This window comes from Poeciliopsis prolifica, unplaced genomic scaffold (genome assembly GCF_027474105.1).
Source record: "Poeciliopsis prolifica strain line A6 unplaced genomic scaffold, Auburn_PproV2 SCAFFOLD059, whole genome shotgun sequence".
Classification (NCBI taxonomy): domain Eukaryota; kingdom Metazoa; phylum Chordata; class Actinopteri; order Cyprinodontiformes; family Poeciliidae; genus Poeciliopsis; species Poeciliopsis prolifica.
The window spans coordinates 2,552,078-2,575,913 of NW_026562434.1; the positions used below are offsets into that span (position 1 = coordinate 2,552,078).

At 39.4% G+C, this 23,836-nt stretch overlaps 1 pseudogene; it reads left to right on the plus strand.

Moving 5' to 3' along the window:
- The window catches only part of LOC129379580 (NACHT, LRR and PYD domains-containing protein 3-like), a 132,259-nt pseudogene extending 113,515 nt beyond the window's left edge, over positions 1–18,744 (plus strand).
- Positions 18,745–23,836: the final 5,092 nt, after the last annotated feature.

The window sequence follows — 23,836 nt, forward strand, 5'->3', positions numbered from 1 at the left end:
TTCATCACATAGAAGAGTGAATTTTCCCATTCTGACATTTTCAAATATCTGAAAGGGTTTCTCAAAGTATGGTGTTGTGGTTTGAAAGGGATGTTGGCCGTCTGTCAGGATGTAATGCAACAAGCATCCCGCAACCTAAAATAACAGATTACATTAAACGATGTTCTTTGCAGTCACAATAATAACCTTTCTTTAATAAACTGTTGAAAATTTACTTGCCAAACAAAGCATAGTGAAAAATAATAAGCAAAAAATAAAATAATATGCAGTTTTATTAGTATTTCAATGTCAACATACCTGGACTTCTGACCCCTTCTTGTATTTGTGTTCCGTAGCATACTCATAACTTATCCAGGATATAGTTACAACCATGTTGGAAAACGTGGTGCTTTGTGCTGGATCCAGTTTGCTTGCCCCAAAGTCTCCAATATATATCTTATTGTTTTTATCTGTAGACAAATAAAATATAATTTGTCATAAAATTATCACAACATAATGTTATCAAAGTGTGCACTTTTGTTTCACCCCATCCCCCAACCCCCACCCACACACACACACACACAGACACATATATATACCTTTCTATGTGTTTCAATGTGTGTAAATTAAAACAATAATAATAATAATAATAATAATACAGACCTTTGGGCATTTAAATAACTTTAAAACAACATAATATGTAGGAGAAAACATAAAATACACAGTACAGTACAATTTGCCCATTCAGCTTAATTCACCAAACAGGATGTTTTCAGGCTTCAGATCCATGTGCAAAATTCCATGCAAGTTGAGTTCCTGAAGTCCAAGCAATAACTCCTCGCAGATTTTCAGTCTCCACTGGTCAGTCAGGTTTTGTCGCTCCGGAAAATCCTTATTCTCGATCAAGTCCTTGAGATTATACTCACAAAGAGGGGAGAGAAAATAGACAAAGTCTGAGTCTTCCAACACAGCAAGGGGCTGCAACAAATGTTTCATCTGTAATTTTTCTGAACATAAAAAGTTTGCAATTTTCAATTCGTTTTTGGCAACATGTTTGACAACTCTCTTCACTGCGACAGCACGGTCAGACAAGAGTCCTACAAAGACTTCTGCTCCATTGCATCCATTTGCAATCTTAGTGTTCAGATTGTAGACAAGGTCATCAATTTTTTTCACGTCAGGCTCAGTCTGCAGATTTTCCAGAGAGCTCTTCCACCGGGATTCCTTTAATGTTGAGCAAAAAAAATCTCAATTAGTTGATAGAAAACCAATTAAATACATAGAACAAGCATGTAATATACTAGAAAAATGTATAGAATTTCTCCAGTGAATGTAGATGAAGAATGAAACTGCCACACATCTTTACCTTCTTTTCTGCTCTTTCCCAGATGATGAAGCGGGCTTCTAAAACAAATTACAATTACAGCATTAAATGAATTATGCAGGCTTAAAACAATGGTTTGTTTAACCATGGACAGTATTATGAAATTTTACTTTGAATTTTGAGTTTTCAGATGTTTAAAGGAATTTGTGAAGGTTTATATAGCACATAAATCAAATATGAAGGTATAATCTCTAAGATTCATGTTATTTGGGAAAACATGCTTTGAAGAAAATATAAATATATGTAAATAAAAGTTTCATACCTGTCGCCATTCACAGATAGGATCACCATAATCAAAGACCACTTCTTCCCCTGCATGTATTTTTGTGATAGCAAATGGACAGAGATGCGTTTTTTTTTGCTCATCCAACACCTCTTGATCACAAAGGCACAAACACAAATTAATTTCAGTCTGTTTTTTTTTTAAATGAAACAGATAATAAATTAACAAAGAGTGACTTCTGGCTATGATACTTACAATTTTAATTTTGCTGTTTGGTTTGACATGGTCATCATTCATGAATCTTCCAAGTCTTGCTGTATCTTTACTGCCGTCAATGCTATAAAAAAATGAATAAATAGACAAAATTATACTTTTTCCTGGACTTAGACTCATAGTTTGGAGGTTTATTTGTACTTACCAGTGGGTTTGTCCTTGGAATTTGTTAAAATACAAAAATGCTGCATCCACTTCTGAATACTGTTCAAACAGTTTCTCTCCCTCAGAGCCAGTGATGTGTCTTCCAACATATTCCAGCAAGAATTCTCCTGGCTCGATGTTTCTGGTAGCAAAAACCTCGCCGCGCCCCATCCTCATCCTCCATCACCTCCACTGAGTTCTGATGGGTCGGTTCAGATCCTCTCTGGAGATCAGACACCAGAACAGAGGCGGATCAGAACCAAAGCCAGCAGCTCTGCTGAAGCTCAGGAGAACTCTGAGTCCAGATGTGGACCCTGGTCTCCTCCAGAACCTCCTCTGTTCTGCTGTGGAGGAACTGTGTGGCTCCAGTTCTGCAGCAGGACCTTCTCAGCTGCAGCAGAAGAAGAAAGGACTTCCTGTGTTCAGGTTGGATAGAAACCTGGATATTTTCTAGCTTGTGGTTCTGCTTCCAGCATAGATGTTCTCCAGGGTTCTGATCTGGATCTAGTGGACTGTAGAGCTCATCAGGTTTCCTCTCAACCACTTTGAGATCTTCAGCCTCCTTTAGATTCAACCTGAAGCTTCTTCTGACAGATTAGCTGCAGCTAATATTTAGCATGATGTTTATTATTCTAGCCTCAGTTTTCTGTTCTTCATGTGACTCCACTGAATCCAACTCTGATGTCGTCCACTTCACCAGTGATGAAGATCCATTTTTCTTTCACTTCCTGCTGATTTCTTTCCAAAGCTCCATTTTTTCCAGGAGGATCTTCAATGTTCTCTTTAGATGATGAAGAAACTCAGACTGAATCCACCCGGCTGGTGCTCCAGGTGAGCAGAAACAAACCCTAAAGTCATTCATAATGAAACCTTAGAACTGGTTCTGGTTCTGATCACTTTTGACCGTCTCTGACATGCAGCTCTGGAAGAAATGAAGAGGCCACTGCACTGAAGCTCATTGAAAACCTCCTGGTTATTCAGCAAATATTGATTTCTGATCTCTTCCTGAGTTCATATATTAGTATTGTTGTTTCTAAATCAACTTCTTTTCTTTGCATTATTTGAGGTCTGAAGATCTTTTTCCTTATTTTCACCATTTCTCATTTTCTGCTAATAAATTAAAATGAAATGTTGTCAGTAGTTCTTAAAATAAAAGAACAAAGTTCATTTTACTCAAAGAGTTCAGTTGGTTCCAAGTTAAAAAGGTTTTGGTTCCATTGGTGTTGAACAGAACCTGGATCAGCAGAATAACAGCAGATCCAGTTTTATGAGAAGTGATCCTGTCTTCAGGCGTCAACAGAATAACTTTCCTCTGACTCCCAGTTAGTCAGACCAGTCCTGACTTGTTTCTCCTCTAAAGGAGGAGAAACAAGTCAGGACTGGTAAATTTAAACTGAAAGTTTAAACTAACCTGTTTATTTGTGGCACCAGTCTGGATTTACCGTGGTTCTGTTGGGTCTCAGCTTGTTGTTTAGATTTTCTTCATTAATTCTTTGGATCATTTGAACAAACTGTAAGTTTGATTTGTTTCCTACTTGAACTTTGTCATCAGGATATTCCTGCTTGTTTCTGCTCTGATGTTTGGACAAAATGTTCACTTCTGATTTCAGCTATAAAACTAAAATGTCAGTTGTTTGAAAGCTCATCTACAGGATTATTATGTCATTGATGAACTGGAATCGAACATGATGAAGAGCTGATGTTTCACTGTTTTCCACTCTGAACTGATTCATCATTTTATTTTCAGGAATCAAACTCCAGACTCAACCATCGATGTCAAACACAACAGTTTCTTGCTGCTTTGTTTCAAAATGACATGTTATTTTTCAAATGTCTTTGATTCAGTCAGATTATTAATTAGTTGAACTTTGATGTAGCATATAGTCCACTTGTAGAGATTAATAATTAACTAACTAAAACACTTCCTGTTGTTCAGGTTGAATCAGTGAATGTAAATGTTGCTCCATGTCTCCATCTAGTGGACTGATAGTAGAAGTGCAGCAGCTGATGGCAGCTTCCTCTGCCTCTCTGCTGTCTGACTGCATTCACCTGACACTGATATGAAGCAGAGAAGAAGAGCCAATCAGAGGAGGAGCAGCTGATCTTTTTCCAGCACTAATGATGTAAAGGATGATCAGAGTTGATGTGCAGATGAATGATGTGTGTTTCCTCTGCAGGTGAAGCTAGAAAGTGTGTGTGAGCTGATGTGGATTCAGCAGCATGGATCAGTGTGAGGACAGAGAGGAGGGAGTCCCTCCCTCTAAAACCACTCTGTGTGGGGAATGAGAGCCAGAGCAAAGGTCAGAGGTGAGGTCACCATCTCTAACTGTCCACAGCCCTTTTCACACAGCGTTCACTATATCAGGCCAGAACAGACGTGGTGATGAAGCTGCTGCTGCTCCTCTTTGCTGATTAAGTTTTAATCATCATGTTTCTGTCAGGATCCATCAGAAACGCAAACCAGAACCAGAACCAGAACCAGAACCCATCTGTGTCTCCTTTAAGAGTGACATGTCAAAGGAAGACTTCCTTGACTTTAACTCTCCTGGATCTCCACCATCAGAGAGATGAGCTGTTTCTAACTGCTGTAACTTCTGTTTATATCTGTTATTGTGGCCATGTGATGATAAGTTCTGTTGGGTTCTGTTGTCATGAAAACATGGACTGAATTTCAGGTTATTTTTCTTTTCATACGTCAAAGATGTAATACGTATGATGTCTCCATGGAATCATGTACCAATAATGAACATGTTACTACGAACACAATAAAGTTCAACTGGATCCTTTGTATAAAAATCAAACAGGTCCGTTTGGATCCACAGTCTCTACCCAGAGCTTCACTAGTTAACAGAATCTCTAAATCTGATCTGATGTTTACCTGACATCAATTTAACCATCATTCATTGGACAGTTATTGACTCCATACAGAAAGAATCTTATAAATCCTCAGTCAGGACTCACTCTTATAAACTATTATGTTGACATGACATTTGGACCAGAAACATTTAACTGTGTTTTATTCTGTTTTGTTTAAGCCTAATTTTTCCAAATGAAACACTCATTTATTTGTCTGATATTAATATTAACACAAGAACAAATAGACAGAAGTGAATTTTATTTCTAGGTTGATATTTGCATCTTTCTCTAAAATCTGACAAAAGACAGATTCATTCTGAAATAAAACATTTTCTATGAATTATTTTTATGATTCCACCTCTGAAGTTCAAACATCATCCAACATGGCAGATTATCAACCATTTCTACAGTTAAACTAAATCTTTAGTGGATCTGATTGAGCAGTGGGCTTCAGTGTCTCTAACGGACCATCTGGTTCTGATTGAAGCTCCATCAGATCCTCCTTGGATGGTCAGAGTGGAAATGATTCCTGGTTCTGCTCCATGTCAGAGCTCAACACTAAGATCACCAAACTGTTCTCTCAGTCATTTAAACCAACATGTTGGTCTCAGAAACAAATCTTTCTGCTCTTGAAAGAAGGCTGGACATTATTCAGGAGGATCAATGATCAGAAACATGATGGAGGATTGGACCGGTTCTGATAGGAATCATTTAGAACATCAGGTTGATGATCTGTCTGGTTCTGGTTTTGGTTTACAGTCACATAAAAATGATCTTGTAAGCAAACAGCAGAGAGTTTCTAATGAGAGTTTTTCTTTCAGGATCCATAAGAGATTAAAACCAGAAGCAGAACCCAGCTGTGTGTCCTTGAAGAGTGACGGGTCAAAGGATTTTCTCATTCTCTTTAAATCTCCTGGATCTCCATCATCAGAGAGGTGAGCTGTATCTAATTGCTGTAACTCTGGAAACTGAACCAATAAGAACTCAGATGATTCCAGTTATATTTCCAGAGGTTTGATCCATTATCTACAGAAATCAGCTGCTCTGTTCTCATGAAAACACCTTCATATCTTTATCTCTGGATGTTGATGATGATGTTCTGTTGCTTCCTGGCTCCATGTCAGACTAACAGTGGATCACATTTCCACTGGGAAATACCTGGTAAAGCCATTCTGGTCCATCAGGACTTGGTTCCTGTGTGCATTGTGAGAGCAGTTCAGCAGGGAAGGAAAGCTTCATGATGTGGTTGGTGAGATCTGCTGGAACTCAACCAAACTGAGCTGATGTGGACCATCAGAGGTTCTGCTGGTTTTTAGTGGGATCAGCAGGAACATTAAATCTTTACAACTACTTAGATCATCTGGTTCACTGCTCACATCCAGATGTATATTTCATGACTTCCTAATTGTTCCTGGTTCCTCCACAGAGTGGAGCAGAGCTCAAAGGTTCCCAGTGGTCCATCTGCCCAGCAGCATCAAACACAGCTGGACTCCATATTTATGGTCTGTATATGAACAACAAATACTTTTCCATGAGTTCTGTTCAAAGTCACCTTCATGCTGCACTTTGTAGACCAGAGGACTGTCAGTCTGTCCAACATCCATCTGGTGTTTGGCTCCATGATTTCACTCTGATGTTTCCTTCATCTATTATTCTGTTCCAGCTGCTGGAGGACAACATTGTTACTTTTGTGAAGAAAGAACTGAAGAAGATCCAGAAAGTTCTGAGTCCAGATTATTCAGAACATTCAGAGAGTCAGAGATGATGAGGTGTTGGAAGGTGATGATGAAGAGCAGAGGAGGAGCAGCAGAGAGGCAGTGATGAAGATCACACTGAACTTCCTGAGGAGGATGAAGCAGGAAAAGCTGGCTGACCTTCTGCAGAGCAGTAAGAGGATTTCTAAAGAGATTTGAAATGATAAATTAAACATTTGTTGAAGTGATGTAATCACATTCAGAAAATGATTTTCTTTCATATCTGAATTTTGTTATTGTGTTAATTTAGGACTTTTTGCTCCAGTTTGTCAACATCAACTTAAATCTGGTCTGAAGAAAAAGTTCCAGTCTGTGTTTGAGGGAACTGCTAAAGCAGGAAGTCTAACCCTTCTGAACCAGATCTACACAGAGCTCTACATCACAGAGGGAGGGACTGGAGAGGTCAATCATGAACATGAGGTCAGACAGATTGAAACAGCATCCAGGAAACCACACAGATCAGAAACAACAGTCAGACAAGAAGACATCTTTAAAGTCCCACCTGGAAGAGATCAACCAATCAGAACAGTGATGACAAAGGGAGTGGCTGGCATTGGGAAAACAGTCCTAACACAGAAGTTCACTCTGGACTGGGCTGAAGACAAAGCCCACCAGAACATCCAGTTCATATTTCCATTCACCTTCAGAGAGCTGAATGTGCTGAAAGAGAAAAAGTTCAGCTTGGTGGAACTTGTTCATCACTTCTTTAGTGAAACCAAAGAAATCTGCAGCTTTGAACACTTCCAGGTTCTGTTCATCTTTGATGGCTTGGATGAGAGTCGACTTCCACTGGACTTCCACAACAAGGAGATCCTGACTGATGCTACAGAGTCCACCTCAGTGGATGTTCTGCTGACAAACCTCATCAGGGGGAAACTGCTTCCCTCTGCTCTCCTCTGGATAACCACACGACCTGCAGCAGCCAATCAGATCCCTCCTCAGTGTGTTGGCATGGTGACAGAGGTCAGAGGGTTCAATGACCCACAGAAGGAGGAGTACTTCAGGAAGAGATTCAGAGATGAGGAGCAGGTCAGCAGGATCATCTCCCACATGAAGACATCACGAAGCCTCCACATCATGTGCCACATCCCAGTCTTCTGCTGGATCACTGCTACAGTTCTGGAGGATGTGTTGGAGACCAGAGAGGGAGGAGAGCTGCCCAGAACCCTGACTGAGATGTACATCCACTTCCTGGTGGTTCAGACCAAAGTGAAGAAGGTCAAGTATGATGGAGGAGCTGAAACAGATCCACACTGGAGTCCAAAGAGCAGGAAGATGATTGAGTCTCTGGGAAAACTGGCTTTTAATCAGCTGCAGAAAGGAAACCTGAGCTTCTATGAATCAGACCTGACAGAGTGTGGCATCGATATCAGAGCAGCCTCAGTGTACTCAGGAGTGTTCACACAGATCTTTAAAGAGGAGAGAGGTCTGTACCAGGACAAGGTGTTCTGCTTCGTCCATCTGAGTGTTCAGGAGTTTCTGGCTGCTCTTCATGTTCATCTGACCTTCATCAAGTCTGGTGTCAATCTGATGAAAGGAACACAAAGATCTAAGAAATCTTCATTAGTTAATAAACTTAAACTAAAGTTTCTCCATCAGAGAGCTGTTGTCCAGGCCTTACAGAGTCTAAATGGACACCTGGACTTGTTCCTCCGCTTCCTCCTGGGACTTTCACTGCAGACCAATCAGAGACTCCTAAAAGGTCTGCTGACAAAGACAGGAAGTAGCTCACTGACCAGTCAGAAAACAGTTCAGTACATCAAGAAGAAGATCAGTGAGAATGTGTCTGCAGAGAAAAGCATCAATCTGTTCCACTGTCTGAATGAACTGAATGATCGTTCTCTAGTGGAGGAGATCCAACAGTCTCTGAGTTCAGGAAGTCTCTCCACAGATAAATTGTCTCCTGCTCAGTGGTCAGCTCTGATCTTCATCTTAGTGTCATCAGGAAAAGATCTGGATGTGTTTGACCTGAAGAAATACTCTGCTTCAGAGGAGGTTCTTCTGAGGCTGCTGCCAGTGGTTAAAGCCTCCAACAAAGCTCTGTAAGGACACAGATTGTTAATGCATTCATTTTTAACAGAAATCTGCTTATTATGAGGTAAATATTCATATTTCAGTTTATATATTGGGGCATTGTCTCTTCAAATTGTCCCATTGGAGGTTTGCACAAAAGAAACAGACTTCCTTCAGCGTCTATATAAACTATAGAATGAAACAGTCCATAACAAATGCAAATGTCGTGTAAAATAAAATTGTTCTTTCAAATCAACAAAAAACATTGTTGATTTATGCATATAAATCAAAATTTATGTAAATCTTGAGGAATTGATTAACAGATTTTCCTCCCTGTCTCCTCAGACTGAGTTACTGTAACCTCTCAGAGAGAAGCTGTGAAGCTCTGTCCTCAGTTCTCAGCTCCCAGTCCTCCAGTCTCAGAGAACTGGACCTGAGTAACAACAAGCTGCAGGATTCAGGAGTGAAGCTTCTCTCTGCTGGACTGAAGAGTCCAAACTGCAACCTGGAAACTCTCAGGTAACTCTGGGCTCTTGACAAATTGCTGCATCTTAGGTGCAAAAAGAAGCATAATTACAGATCCGTCCGTCCATCCATCGGTCTCTACCTCAATGTTCTCATTTTCTCATCATGTGATGAATTGTGTGTCTGCAGCTTATCAGGCTGTTTGGTCTCAGAGGAAGGCTGTGCTTCTCTGGCCTCAGCTCTGACCTCCAACCCCTCCCATCTGAAAGAGTTGGACCTGAGCTACAATCATCCAGGAGACTCAGGAGTGAAGTTGCTGTCGGCTGGACTGAAGGATCCACACTGGAGACTGGAAGCTCTCAGGTATGGAGGAACCTGCTGCAGGAGCAGAGAAGGTCTGATAGAGGAGGAAGAGGGAGAAATGTCTTTAGTCAGTCTTCAAACATTTAGTTTGAAGCTGAATGTTTAATTTGATTATTAAATATTTAGACGCCTCATCTGGAGACAGAGATCATCACCCAGTTTTCTGGAATATTCTCCAGACTAAAAACGGCTCACAAGGAAAATTAAAGAGTGGGATGGTCTAATAGTTTAATAGGGACTCCGACTATATTAATAAAGAAATTCAGTTAGATTTCCATGATGATCTACTGATGGTAGAAAGACTTTAAAACAATATTTGATGGAGCTGCAGACCAATCAGCCCCAAGAAGCAAAGATGAGAAGAAAAGTAACTCCATGTTGGTCAGATGGATGTTTAAAGTTCTGGGAGAGAAAAATAAAGAACTTTATATTTTAAACAAAACTCACAGCTTTCAGGATTTAATAAACTATAAATTACATAAAAAGTGAAGAAAACAGCTTCCGGATTGGACGACCACCACAATGGTCACATAGCAAGAGCGCTCCTGGTGTAATTAGAGAAATTTCCCCCATGAAATCTGGGTAAATATGCCAATATAATAATTAAAAGAGGGGAAAATCGTACTAATGTTTTGAGAAATAAACGCCGACTAAAGAGACGCAGCAGGAAATAGCAGCTAACATGTTGAAGCTAACAAGCCACGAGGAGCAGCGCCTAAAAATGGCCGGCACTGAACTGATGTTGCGAGAACTAAAAGGGTTTCGCCAAGAAAATAAAGAACTGGAGATGATAAAAGAAGAAATTGTGAAGGTGAATACCAGAATGGAGGAGGTGGAGGGACGAATTGAGAAAGCAGAAGAAAGGCTCCTAAACACGGAGGAGGTCATAACGGCTATGCTAAAGCTACACGCTAAGCTGGAGGACAAGCTGACGGGTTTGGACAGTCGATCCAGACGGGAGAACAGAAGAATGTATGGGGTTCTGGAGGGATCCGAGAAGGAATCTACAATGATCCCTTTTGTCAAAAACCTACTCCGTCAAGGTCTTGAGCTGAACGAGGTTTCCCCTGAACATCATCGAAAGAGCTCATTAGTCAGTGGGGCCGCAGCCGCCAGCCGACACGCCGCCATGCTCCATTATTATCAAGTTCCTGAGCTTTAGGACTAAAGAGATGATTCTCCGCAAAGCCTGGCAGAGAAAGGGCTTTACAAGAAAATCATATCAACCTGGATAACGACTATCCACCTCTCATACTGACGAGACGAAGGGAATATGCAGAAATCCACAAAGTATTGAAGGAAAATAACATCCACTTCCAGACCCTCTTCCCCCCGAGGCTACACGTTAGGTACGAGGACGGATCCAAAACCTATGATCCAAAACCTACGATACGGTGGAGGAGGAATCAGAGGACCTGCTGAGATCAGGATTCACCGTGTCAACCATCAAACCTGTGGAGACGCTCATGGAGCAGATGCAGAGATTGTCCTGGACGAGAATGGACCGACGAGCATCTAAAGCCGGCTGGGGATCCAACTCCAGGGAGAAGCTGCAAACCTTCAGGAGAACCGGCGGCCCCTCCGGGATCTAGTGGCCCCTCCGGGATCTAGTGGCCCCTCCGGGATCTAGTGGCCCCTCCGGGATCAAGGGGATCTTCCCCAGACCGAAGATGGCAGGAGGAAATGTGAAATATCTTCAACCAAATCTGTAATTAGTGGTAGAAACAAACTATAAAAACTTCTCAAAACTATATGATATAAATTATGGGCCACTAAATTTGAAAATAAAATCTGATTTACACAGATGAAATGTTATTCCCTTTTTAAGTTTAAGCTCCCTGATAGAATCCATCAGGATGAATATCCTCCCACAGTTGCTGTATTTATTTCAATGTCTACCTGTCAGAATCCCACCTAAACAATTTTTAGGATGGGATAGATTAATAGCGAGGTATTTATGGCAGGGTAAAAAGGCCAGAATTAAGTTGATAACTCTGCAATTAAAAAAAGAAAAGGGAGGAATGGGCCTTCCCTGCCTACAGGAATATTACCAAGCAGCCCAACTGAGACATTTAGTCTGTCTGTGCTCACAGACAGACTAAATGTCCTTCCATACAGCGCAGCATGGAAGGACATAGAAGGAACCACAAGACAAGGAATCCCAATAACAGCCCTACTTAGTGATTATAAATTACAGAAAGAACAGCAGATCCCACAAGACTCCATAACAGGTCGCTTTCTTAAGTCCTGGCAGGAATTGGTTAAAATTTGCAGAATCGGAGACGTATCTAAAATTATGAGATGGTGTGTCTACGACTCAGATTTTGCACCAAACAGAACTGATAACAGATTCAAACTATGGACCTCAAAAGGATTAACTACATACTATTCATTTCCCCACAAAGGGATATTGCAGAGTTTTGAAACCTTACAGAAGGATCACAGATTGGGAAAAGATGATTTCTTTAGGTACCTGCAGGTGAGACACTATTTTAAAATAAATTTTAAAGAGCGATTGAGAGAAAGTGATTCAAGTCTCATAGGTGTATTCCTATCACTAATTAAGTCTGGGTCAGACAGCAAAATTATATCCAAACTATATAACGTTATACAGCTATCTAAACAGGAGAATACAGAATACATAAAGAGGAAATGGGAGAAAGAAATGAAAGGAACAATCAGCAGAGGGTCAGGAGGAAATATGTCAACTGCAGTGGGTCTCAACCGGATCAAATGCATGCTGGGAATTTTGCTGGAAAAACATTGCACGATTTTTTTGTTAAACCCAAACTCTGTTATTCTTATATCAATGTGATACATTAGAGCAGGGGTCCCCAATGTCGGTCCTCGAGGGCCGGCATCCTGCATGGTTTAGTTCTCTCCCTGATTTAAAGCGCCTGGATAATTTGATGGCTCGTTAGGCGCCTAAGAAGAACACTGACATGCTGAAAAGTAAGGTTGGATGTGAATGGCTAAGGTTAGGGTTAGTGTTGTGAAGGTGGAAGCTGATTCGGGTAGTTATAGATCAGCAATCACTCCAGGGTATCGGGTTAGGATAGACCAAGTATATGTCAAGGCGAGTTGATGTGTGATGTAACAATAAATGTCCAACTCCAGACTTTGGTTCCACTTGACTTTAATGAGCTCTTGAATTGCTCTGTACATCACATGTGGCTGAGCACACAGGTAGAAAGGGTGCGAGTGCAAGCAGCAGTGTGAATATATGTGGTTGTGTGTGTGTGTGTGTGTGTGGTTTCCTACAATGAGAAAGAAACAAATACAGATTGTAAGAATTACATGTACAATAATTCAAATGTCCACAATGAATAAACCTGGTTATGTGTAAACATTACGATTAACCAGCAACTGTGGAATATCTATAAATGTAAATAATATTTAACCGTACAGGTTATAGCGTTATATGTAAACACACAAGAAATAAGGCATGTGCTGCAATAGCAATCAGCACAACACCTGCACCTAATTAGCGGTCTTAATAGCGTGAGCTAACAGCTAACCGTAGCTCTCAACGATATAAGCACACCGCAGCAAGCGAATATAATATTAAACGTGGTATGGCACAACACAGACGTCCCGCATTTACATTCGAACTAACAAACTCCAGGATTACTTACATCCAAGGGACGGACGCGAGAGAAAGAAAATGACGAAGCCTGCTTTGAGAGCCACACTGCTTAACGCTCAGATCTAAAACAGTATACAATAAGCAAGCACGTGGATCCACCTAGTGGTCGAAATAAACACTATATCCAAAAACACCGTAACAATGAATAAAACCAGAGGGCTGAAACAGGTGATTAATTGTCTTTTGTACAGTACAGTTAGGGTTAGGGTCACTCCCGTGTCAGGGAGTGATCTCGCAGAAATGGAGGAGGGTTGTGATGGCGGGTAAAATGAAGGAACATGGAATATTCAAAAGCTAAAAACAAACGCAAAAAATCGAGACAACAAACAGAATCGTCTCTTTCTGAGGCAGAAGGAGAAACAATTGTGATGACAGACTTTAAAATAGTCTAGAAAACTGTTAAAGAGGGTGTGTCCTTTGGTATGTGGAATCTAATAAAAATTACTAAAGAAATTAACTCACTGGTTGGAAAAGTGAAATATGTTAAAGTGATGAGAGATGGATCTTTATTGATCATTTGTAATGATGTTAAACAAAAAGAAAGGGCACTGAATATTAAAAAAGTCTTAGGTGAGAATGTAAGGGGGAGAATGTTGGATAATAGGAAATGTTTACATGGCGTAATTTCAGGTATTTCTCCTGATGTGCCAGTTGATGACATTAAATCTAATATGTCAGGAGGGAAAGTAGTTGAAGTCAGATGGTTGAAAAGGAACCAGGATGGAGAAAGAAGTGATAGCTTTTCTGTCATGATAAAGTTTGAAGAGAAAACTCTACCAGACAAAGTATTTGTGGGATATATGAGTTATGATGTTGGACCATTTATTCCTCCACCTCTACAGTGTTTTAAATGTCAAATGTTTGGACATGTTGCAGTGGCATGAAAAGGGAAACAGAAGTGTGTGAGATGTGCTGGGGATCATGAGTATGGGAAACGTGAGGAGGGAGCTCCTTTAAAATGTTGTAATTGTGGAGGTGAACATAGTTCAGGTTTCAGGGGATGTCCTGAAACCTGTCCTCGGGTTTCAGGACATCCCCTGTCTACTAGAGCTTCTCCTGTACAAGAGCTCTAGTATAAGAGCTGCAGAAGTACAGAAAATTAAAATTACTAATGGGATCACTTATGCAGAAGCGGCTAAAAGTGCCTGTCCAACCAATGATGCATCCAAAGAAAGTGATGGGTAGAAGAAGGAAGTTCTAATTGTCTGGAATGCAATAAGATTAAAGATGACACTACTCATGAAGAAAGAGAATTTTGTTTTATTCATGGTGGAGGTTATAAATTGCACTGCTCAAACACAAAGGAAAACAGAAAAATTAAAATCATTGTGAAGGCAGCACAAAAGTATCTTAATTTTAAGAACGCTAGCTGGGAGTCAAATAAGGAAAAACTGAATGAGACACAATCTTCTCTATTTTCATCATCCAGTGGTGGCCCTTCTTCTTCATGTTAGTTATATACCATTGGAATGCAAGAAGTCTCATTAGTAATGGTCTGGAGTTCAAGAATATATTTCTGATTTGATAATTAAACCTCATTTGATCTGCATTCAAGAAACTTGGCTTAAAACCCAATTAGAGTTTGTAATCCCAGGATATTCAACAATTAGACATGATAGAAAGGAAGGACCAGGTGGGGGCAACTTTTGTACAAGATGGTGTAAAATATAAAGTGGAATCAATAGGACAGAAATATGAATTGATCTTTTTTTTTCCAGATCTTAATAAGAATCAGATTTCAGTGATTAATTTTTATAATTCTAGCAAGAAGTTGACCATTCAAGATCTTAATGAAGTAAATGTTCAGAATAAAGGAACGACTGTATGGTGTGGTGATTTTAATTCACATAATAGTTTATGGGGGAGTCTAAATACAGATTCAAATGTGTTAGTTATTGAAGAGTTTCTTGAATCATATTCACTGGTTTGTGTCAATGATGGATGTTCTACTAGGTATGATTGTAATAGGAATTTAGAAAGTGTGTTCGATCTAACATTGGTGCAAAGGGAATAGCAGGAATTACATGTTGGGAGGTGCTGAGTGATTCTCCTATGGGATCATTTTCCAATTATAATGACGGTTGGTTCTAAAGTAGTTAAAGAACAGGAAGTAATGATCCTAGATGGAGATTAAGTCAGGCTAATTGGGTTTTATTTAAATATTTTGTTAAAAAACAGTTTGAAAAATTAGATGAAAACTTGTTTTTTGATGTGGAATTATGTAATTCAAAGATTGTGTCTGTAAATATTAATGCAGCTGAAACTATAATTTCTAAAACAGGAGGAAGAAGAAATAAAAAATCTACTCCATGGTGGAATGAGCAATGTAGTATTGCTATAAAGGGAAGAAATAAAGCTTTTAAATTGGTAAAGAGATGGCATACTGTTGAAGCTTTAATTCAATATAAGAAAACAGGCTATAGTTAGAAAGACAATAAGGTGCTAAGAAGGTTTGTTGGAGGCAATATTGTAATTCTGTTGGAGGAGAAACTAAGTTAGCTGATGTATGGAGAGTTATTAAGAAAATTAATGGTGTTAAGAAAAATGTTTCCTTATCTGAACTAGAATTTAATGGGAAAATTGCTGTTAGTAATATAGAAAAGTTAGTTTTTAGCAGAAATGTTAATTAAAGTACATAGTTCAGAAAATGTGTCTGAAGATATAAAGAGTTAAAAAGAGAAGATTTTAGCTGAAAATTCAGGAGTCACTAATAAGAAAATCATCTCAAATCAAGAGCTGGATTTGCCTTTTACTATGTATGAGCTGAAAAAAGCTCTTTAATGCTAAACAGTCAACAACAGCAAAAGATGGACTTTGTTATATAATGCTTAAACATTTAAATGATATGTCGCTTACTGTTATTTTAAAATGTTTTAATCTGATTTGGGAGACAGGAATAATTCCTGCTGCATGGAAACAGTCAGTTATAATTCCTGTGTTGAAACCAGATAAAAATCCTACAGACCCTTCAAACTATAGACTTTTAGCTCTTACATCTCAATCTGAGAAAATAATGGAGAGGATAGTAACAGAAAGGCTATCATATTTTCTTGAAAGTAAAAATGTATTCTGTCCATATCAAAGTGGTTTTTGTGCAGGAGGAAATATGATGGATGCGATACTTTGCCTGGAGTCAGAAGTAAGGAAAGCTAAAACAAATAAAGAAATGGTGACAGCTGTGTTCTTTGATATAGAAAAGGCATATGATATGTTATGGAAAGACGGATTATTGATTAAACCAGAAAAACTTGGTTTTAGGGGAAGGTTTTTAACTGTTTTAGATTTTCTGTTTGGTGGAGAAATGGAAGTTAGAGTCGCTTTTTCCTCTAGATACACAAACTACCACACAAGGTCGTGTGTGTAGTCCAATTCTGTTTAATATTATGGTAAATGATATTTTTGATGAGATAGATAGAAGTATAGGGAAATCTTTATTTGCTGATGATGGGGCTCTCTGGGTGCATAATCTCATATATTTACAGAAAAAGATGCAGGAGGCCATTTTGAAAGTTGGGCAAATAAATGGGGATTTAGGATGTCAGTGTTAAAGTCTCAAGTGATGTTTTAATAGAAAAGGGTTAATTTAAAACTCTATAATCAGAAGCTTGATCAAGTGAATAAAGTGAGATTTTTAGGTGTCATCTTTGATGAAAAATTAACCTGGAGAGTTTATAGAATTAGTTCAAAATAAATGTAAAAAAGTGAATAATTTGTTGTCTTTATGGACAGGAATGTGGAGCTTCAAGAAGTGGCTGTTGGGAGTTTATCAGGCTCTCATGAGATCTTCCTTAGATTATGGAGGTGTAGCATATATAGCACCTGCTGACTGTCAGTGGAGAAAACTTGATAGCGAACAAACACAAGGGTTACGGACATGTTGTGGAGCTTTCAGATCATCTCCTTTAGCTGCTTTGCAAGTTGAAACTGGTGAGCTTCCTTTAAGATGAAGAAGACTGAAGCTGATGAATGTGTATTGGGTAAATCTACAGGGACATAATGACCATCATCCAACTAAGGCTGAGCTGCAGGACTGTTGGGAACATCATGAATCTGATTGTAATAGCTTTGGATGGATTGGGGACTTAAAAGCTCACAATTTCAGTCTGAACCAGTTCCAGTTTAGTTTTACGGTTCCACAGTCACCAATTCCACCTCAGTTATTTATCACAGCACAGCAGCGTCTCCTGCCATGAATGTCCCAGTAACGTTAAACTCCTCCACATCCTGTTACTGGATTAATGTCAATAATCTCATATTTACAGTCATATTCAATAAATTAGAATATGGTTCCCATGAGGCTCATTTGTCAGGTTTTAAAACAACTTTAGCAGACATTAAACATATTTTTCATTAGGCCCACATTTCTGCATTCATTGTTTTTATTGATCTGTAATCTGATCAGAAATGTTTTCATGAGCTGTAAGCAACAAATCATCATCATTAACAAATAAAAGCTTTAAAACAGTTTGTGGGGAATTAATCTGCATGATGTGTTTAACTTGTGAGCCGAGTTACTAAAATACTTTTCATAAATATTGTAATTTATTGAAAACGACTGTAGTTAAGGATGCTAGAGAGACGCAGGTCATCCTGAAATTCTGATGCATAGAATCAGAAATTTAATCTAAACTGTCACAGAGAGAAAACACAATAAAACATGATTTATCTGCAATTTGTTCATTACTGATTGTTCCTGTCTCAGTGGAGGACAATGTGTGTCTGAGAGACATGTAATGTCCATGTTTGCTGCTGAAAGAGACTGATGGTCTGACCCCCCTCCTCCTTTCAGGGTGGAGCCTGCTGGAGGCCGATTCTTGACTCCAGGTCTGAGGAAATGTAAGTGTGTTTTTCATCTGATTCATGACAACAAAGCAGCTCACATTCAACCATCTTCAAACTGTCACATCACTCATTCAGGAGTCAAAGTGTCAATAAATGATCAATAACTGCAGCTGGATTGTGTTTGTTCTCTCCATCAGATTCCTGTCAACTCACCATCAACACAAACACAGTGAGCAGAAAACTCAAACTGTCTGAAGACAACAGGAAGGTGACATGGGTGGAGGAGTTTCAGTCATATCCTGATCATCCAGACAGATTTGATTACTGGAATCAGCTGCTGTGTAGAACTGGTCTGACTGGTCGCTGTTACTGGGAGGTTGAGTGGAGAGGAACAGTTTATATATCAGTGAGTTACAGAAGAATCAGGAGGAAAGGAAACAGTGGAGACTCTATGTTTGGATATAATGATCATTCCTGGAGTCTGAGCTGCTCTGTTATTGATGGTTACTCTGTTTGGCACAATTATATAGTAACTCATCTCTCTTCCCCCTCTGTCTCTCACAGAGTAGCAGTGTATGTGGACTGTCCTGCTGGCATTCTGTCCTTCTACAGAGTCTCCTCTGACTCACTGATCCTCCTCCACACCTTCAACACCACATTCACTGAACCTCTGATTCCTGGATTTGGGTTCTGGTGGTCCAGTTCTGGTTCCTCTTCAGTGTTTCTGAGCTGATTTGAGTCTAAAGAGTCTAAAGTTTTTCCTCCTGTCAGAGAAACTCTCTCACTGTTGAACAGATAGTTCAGTCTCTACAATCTATTTCTTGGTGAAACGATTCTGATTGAGTCCTTGGAAACTTTTTCTTCTTCCAGTCCTTCAAAGATGGAAATTGGGATTATTCCAGGATATTCCAGGATTATTCCAGGATTCTCATGTTTTTCTGTTGTTTCCATCAAAGCTTCACACTAAATATCAATATTTTGTTTCTCTTATTTTTTCCTTTCATTCATCAGATTTTATTGAAATATTGATCAGTTTTTCTCAATCTGATCATTTTCTGTTTCTATTGGCTCCTATTTTTCTCAACATGTCAGATTTGAATATTAAATCTTCCTTTTGTAAATTTGCTGCAGTTTTTCTTCATGTGTTTTAAATAAAAACATTTTTTCTTCTGCATTTGGTTCATTTGCTGCTTATTCTGTTCTTTTCCTGTTCAAATTTAAATATTTGCATTAAATGATTTTTTCATCAACTCTGCCTTTCAGAAAGTCCTAATTAAAGTAAAACATTTCCATCCCATGAAGGTCAGAGGTCAATGCTTTGTAGCATATAGTGGAAAAATCTTAATATTTTCTGTTTCATTCAGAACTTCTACCTGAAACTCAGAACCTGCAGAACATTTTTCTCTTTGGAGAAAAAATCCAAAAGCCAATCAGAACCAGCATTAATCATTAGCTGCTCTCAGGAAGTTTTGATTCATTAACTTTGGATTGTTGATTTTGGTTCAAGCTGCATTTTTACCTTGAATGAATTTTTCCCTGTTTTACTTATGGAAGCCCGTTTCCGCCACTCTGTTTAAAAAAAAAATCTCATTATAATGAGATAACTTGAGTTGGCCCTATAGTTTGAGATATGCTCAGCTTGATAGAAAGAAATGGATATTGATAACATTATTGATTAATACTTCAGAAGTGGTTTTACTAATCTTGAAATCTTGCGAGTTTTGGAAGAAGCCCATAATGTCAAATTAAGTCTCTGGACGCTGGAGAGAAGACTGCAGAAGAAGAGCCTTTGGCGTAGAAAAAACAATCCAGATGTTGCAGAAGTGGCCTCTTTTATTGAGCAACAACTGCATGGCTACAGGTAGAAGCACCAGAAATGTTGGATGGCTGGCAGAGTCACAGACAGGGAAACAGAACGTCTTTTGATGCACCTATTGGATCCCAACGGGGTTGACCTGCCTGCACAAAATCGCTTGAGACGACGCTTATATGTCAGTCGGGGACCAAACTATGTCTCGCACCTCGATGGTACGACAAAGCCTTATGGGATATGTATTAATGGATGCATAGATGGCTTTTCAAGGAAAATGATCTGGCTAGAAGCACATAAGACTAATAGTGATCCTCACATTATTGCTGGCTATTTCATTGACGCTGTGATGGAGTAAAATGGATTTCCTCTAAAGATACGAATGGATCATGGCACAGAGAACACTTATGTGGCAGCGATGCAAAGATTTCTGCACAACACCGAGAATGACAATGGTTTAGACTCTGTTATTCTGGGCCCAGTGCAGGAAATCAAAGGATAGAGCGATGGTGGTGCACTTTAAGAAGTAAATGTTCCCAGATTTGGATGGAACATTTCGACCAGCTTAAAGCCGACGGCCATTTTGTTGACAGTTTTCTGGACAAATCACTGATCCAGTTTTGCTTCTTACAAACAATACAGGTACTATAAATTTACTGCTTACTTTCAGCACACAAATTTGAAATAAGTTACAAATAATACAAAAGCATAAATTTTTTTTGACAACTATTTTTTTTTTCCATTTTTTATCCTACAGATGGAGCTGGATGAAGTTGTCCATGCATGGAATGACCATCGAATACGATCTACAAATAATCCTCGGGTTCCTCCTGGTCGTCCCACATTAATGCCTGGTCTTCCCAACCTGTATGGGCTTCCAAACCTTTACAGTCTGCTAATCTAACAAAGCTGGAAATATGTATAGAAGAATGACATTTCAAGGACTTTCCCTGGGATGTATTTCACTTATGCACTGAACTCAGAGCACAGACTGGTAATGACAGACGATGTTTATGAAATTACTAATCTTTATGCAAGACTCCGCCAAATGATCCGTGATGGGCTGAGGGAATAGTTTCTCTAAATCGCCCAGGTCTACAAAACATCCAACAAGTCAGATATTATGTCAGTATGTCCTGTGTAAACACTGCCATTGTAAAACTAAAATGCATGAATGAGTTACAATTTGTTTCTATGGTTTATTTAAAAACACTAATACATTTTAGTGACCTTCAATGTTGAGGTCAAGGTCAATCTATTAGTTTCTATGTATTTAATCTTCTTTATTATTGCAAAATACTAGTCTCTTCTTCAAAACAGCAATAAATAGTGCCAGCATTTGCAGCTTCTCCGTTTTCTTACCCTTACTTGGTCAGGGAAACTGTTGATGTCTGGACAGGAGTGTTACATGTACAAGGCAACGTTTTAATCACGTTATTACTAAGATCACCATTTGTGACAGTTTTCCTACCAATATGATTGTTTGCGGTTGGTATTAATTCGATAAGAGAACAAATGTTGTCATCACTCTTGACATTCAGTACAGAGCAAAAGTTTGGACTCACCTTTTCATTCAATGAGTTTCCTTTATTTTCATGACTATCGACACTGGAGATTCACACTGAAGGCATCAAACTATGAACTAACACATGTGGAATTATGGACTAAACAAAAAGTGCAAACCAACTGAAAATACACCTTATATTGTAGTTTCTTCAAACCTTTTGCTGTGATCACTGCTCTGCACACTCTGCATTCTCCTGATGAGCTTCAAGGTCGTCACCTGAAATGGTTTTCACTTCACAGGTGTGTCAGGTTCATAAGTGGCTTTCTTGCAGGTTGTGTCCAAACTTTGGGTCTGTACTGTATGTTTTCCAGTATTATGGCCAATACATTTATTTACAGTGCAACAGCAAATCATAAACAGACCCGACACTTTACTCAAAATATATTTATTTTGTATTCTGCCAACAGAGAACAATCCATTATTTTGACATTCCACTGACAGTCAACAGATCTGAAATTGCAGAACTTGTGCATGTATGGTAGAGTTTGTCCCTGTTGACTTTTGACAATCTACCCTTAAACAAACCAACTACTGTGCTGCACAAACAAGCATTCACCTTTCACAAATAGGTGATCCCTTTTTATAACATCTGTAGAAATTTGGGAAGGGTAACATCACCCAGGGAAAATGTCTAAAACCTTCAATTCTGACAAGGAAAGTTTGGGGGAAAACGTCGACTTAGATCTTGATAGGCAACTTGTTACTTAAATAGCCACCTTAATGTCTTTTTCCCTCTTCCTCCACCACTTTCAAATCTTTAAATAATGTCCAGGAGCCAAATATTAGAGTCCAAAACCTTGTTCATTTCAGCACTGAAATCTGGATAGCTATCATAATAGATTGGCAGCTCTAGGACACAGCTACATGTGTGAGCCACAGGTCTTCTGAGAAACCCTTGAATCTTTGTAAAATCAATCAGAATATTCTTATCCAGGAACAGGTCTGAACCTGTGCAGAACCTTAGAAACAAGGACAGATGCTGCAAATCTGCATTCCTGATGTATGTGCTAGCGTACTTTTCAATGTCCTTCTGATGAAAACTCATTTCCTGAGGAAAGACAATGGACTTCAAGGTTTTTCTTGCATTTGGTTGTAAGTTTTCATACAGTGAAGAAAGGTCCTGGAAGCTGTTCTCGGTGATCCTGAGTGTTTTGGCCCACTGTTCAATAACATAAGCAGCTCTTGGACAAGCGCTTTGTGTGCAAGCTCCTGGAGGATTTCATTTACGTCGCTGGCAGTGGGCATTCGTCTGCAACTGTGCTTATCAAGAATCTCTATCAATTCCTCCTGGTCAACACTGCTGAAGTCTGACTGCCATGACTGAAACACAAAGCGCTCAGATTCAGGCAAGCACTTCAGGAAATTCTCCACTACGTCACTTTTTACCTGTCCAAAGGCTGCTTGCTCTAGTAGGACAAGTGCAATCTTCATAGGAAGACATTTCTCTCTTGTCCATCCAAAAACAATTATTCGGCCTACACTCTCCCACTGGCTCTGTCCATAATCATGTCTCAGAAAAGCCACTCTGTAAGTGTTTCCTGCAATACACTGGTCACACAATTCTTCCCAGAACTCAGAAAAACAGTCTCTAACGACTCCGCCGTCATCATAACCCATCTCAGGGGTCCATCTGGCAGGACAAGCTGGATTTTGAAGTCTCTATCTAAAAGTCCGTCATAACAGAAGTGAGCTATGAGCTCAGGAAGTACCTGTCCTCGGTGAACTATCAGTATCTCCTTCACTGCCTTGGCAGATGATGTGGATTGAGGGGATATTGGCAAAGTGTCGTCCAGAATCTGTGGCTCAGTGTCAGAAACGGTCCTAGAAACACGATGCCACTGCTATCCAAATCCTCCTCCTCCCTAAGCTCTGCAGAATGAAGTGAAAAGTTTATACTGTCATGATTTGTTCTGTTTCCAATAAATAGAAAGTCAGGAGTTCCTTCTGTGGACATTGTGGATTGGCTGGTCATTGCAACATTAACAGCAGATGAAGAGGAGGGTCGACTCACAGAACTGTCTTGATCCTGAAAAAATGCTGAAGGCAAAACTTCATCTTGACTGACTGACTGGTCAGCCTTCTTTTTATGGGTGGTCAGGTAAAACCTGACAATAGTCAGTTTGGTAACATGAAACATTTGTCCAGCAGTGATTTTGTCATCAACTGCCACTTCCTGATAATCATCCTCCTTGGATGGTCAGAGTGGAAATGATTCCTGGTTCTGCTCCATGTCAGAGCTCAACACTAAGATCACCAAACTGTTCTCTCAGTCAGTTAAAACCAACATGTTGGTCTCAGAAACAAATCTTTCTGCTCTTTAAAGAAGGCTGGACATTATTCAGGAGGATCAATGATCAGGAACATGTTGGAGGATTGGACCGGTTCTGATAGGAATCATTTAGAACATCAGGTTGATGATCTGTCTGGTTCTGTTTTTGGTTTACAGTCACATAATTATTATCTTGAGAGTTTTTCTTTCAGGATCCATCAGAGATTCAAACCCAAACCAGAACCAGAACCAGAACCCAGCTGTGTCTCTTTTAAGAGCGACATATCAATGGATCGTCCTTTTACCTT